Source organism: Atractosteus spatula, assembly GCF_055471065.1.
Source record: "Atractosteus spatula isolate fAtrSpa1 chromosome 16 unlocalized genomic scaffold, fAtrSpa1.hap1 SUPER_16_unloc_1, whole genome shotgun sequence".
NCBI lineage: Eukaryota > Metazoa > Chordata > Actinopteri > Semionotiformes > Lepisosteidae > Atractosteus > Atractosteus spatula.
The window spans coordinates 2,738,121-2,740,108 of record NW_028296631.1 but is presented as its reverse complement, the minus strand read 5'-3'; the positions used below and the strand labels follow the sequence as shown (position 1 = coordinate 2,740,108).

Sequence of the window (1,988 nt, the reverse complement as noted above, 5' to 3'; positions counted from 1 at the left end):
TAGCCCTCTAAGCTGGTTCATACAGAAATGTAGAGATCCAGGCTCAGAACACACAGCTTCATTAGCGAATACATATGCAGGACAACTAGAGAAGACGTTTTACAGAGGATGGATTTTTAGAAACATCCCATCAGTGACATCACTGAAGTCAACTCCTAGGTACTGTAACTGTCGTGTGGATAGTTTCACAAGAATCAGACAAAGGTTTAAGCATCGCTTGTTCTAGATAAAACTGCAAAAAAAACAACAACAACCCATAATGTACTTCTTTGCGGCTCTGTTTGCCCAAATCATATATTCACAACGTGAAATCTAGAAAATAATATTACGTAACCAAAATCCGCAATATGGAAACAGAACCTGTGTAATTGTTGATAGATGATGTACTCGTAACATTTTTTCAAGACGAACTACAACATTTAAAAAATGACTTGTATGTACTTGATATCTCTAATCAATCCAGGGGTCCCAGCACAAAACAAAACTAAAACGCATACCGTTTCGCGCTTCTTATTAGTTGCTCAAAAGTAATTTGACCGTATGAAATGCATAATATAAACCTAGAAACATATACGTGAGCAGTACTTAAGCACTGTAGTATCGGTGTTAAGACATACCTCTCAAATACTGTAAATCAAGTTAAAAATATCTCAAGACCGATTCTGGTCATAATGAAACCATGTTTCGTGTATGTTTTCTTTAAAGTACCGAGACCAGCCATATACTGTATGTTTATGTTCCAAAATTAATATCGTTTATGGCTTCACACGCGTTGCAGTATGCTCCTATTCTTTTTATGCTCAGCTACTAAGATTTCCCTTCAGTGGTAAAATCAGATATGAATATTCAATACTTAAACGGGCACAGTTAAGACATTAAATATACATATACATACTGTATACAGTACAGTTTTCATACGGTAATATGTTTATGTTCCTAAATCAATCTCTTTTATGAGCATGTGAAAGGCATGGTGAATCGATTCTCAAAAATTACTGTACTTTGCATGATTGGAAACAAATGCGTGATTGCGAAATGCTGTGGTGTTACTTTTACAAAGACGGTCAATGAAAAAAAGAATGTTGACCAGGGCAATACTTTGAGTTTACACTTACAGCTTGTCCAAGGTCATTCATTATTAATACTATTAGTAATATCTTCGTTAAAGACTTTGATGGCCACAGCTCAAACATGAGAGGTTGAGCTTTATTAGCTCCACCTTGTGGAAATTCCGGATACTATTATTTTGCTTGTCGTATTATAGGAGAATTTACGGTAACTCGCGGTATTTACCGGTAGCTTGAGGTAGACTGCGTACAGCGTACCGCAAAATAATGCGGTATCGCCCGCGCATTTTGAATGGCTGCATCTGTAGGCTGCCAAAAGTCTCCGAAACCAAATTTTGATAGCAGAAAATTCTCACTCGTCCAGAAGTTCCCTTGGGACCCAACATCCATCACAGAGTGGTAAAAATCGTCTTTTTTGTAGACCCTTGCAGCGTGCATTGGTGGTTCAGTGGTAGAATTCTCGCCTGCCACGCGGGAGGCCCGGGTTCGATTCCTGGCCAATGCAGTGGCTTTTGCAGCGAGCGGCTCCATCACTTGCATCCCCTTTCAACTCGCAACTGAAAACCCACTGAAGCTTAGAAGCTGTGAGCCAGGTCAGTACCCGGATGAGGATGACCTACAGGGAAAAGCAAAGCTTACAGCTGGAAGCGGTGTTAATGGAGCCAGCGGTGGGACGCTCACCCTGAGGTCTGTGCGGGTCCCAATGCCCCAGTATAGTGACGGAGACGCTGTGTGGTAAAAAGGCGCTGTCTTTTGGATGAGATGTAAAACCGAGGTCATAGCTCTCTGTGGTCATTAAAAGTGACCACCAAAACCTTTGACAAAAGCTCTTGGTAATTGATGGTCTTCAATAATGCTTCTCCTTTAGGTACATTTGAAATCAGCTGAAAAATGCTGTGAAATGGGGGGGGCACTTCAGGC

The 1,988-nt window shown here is 40.7% G+C and overlaps 1 non-coding gene across 1 annotated transcript; it reads left to right on the top strand.

The window, feature by feature from the left end:
- The first annotated feature begins 1,501 nt into the window (after positions 1-1,501).
- Positions 1,502-1,572, top strand: trnag-gcc (transfer RNA glycine (anticodon GCC)). Its single transcript has one exon. It is a non-coding gene; the product is annotated as a tRNA-Gly (tRNA).
- Positions 1,573-1,988: the final 416 nt, after the last annotated feature.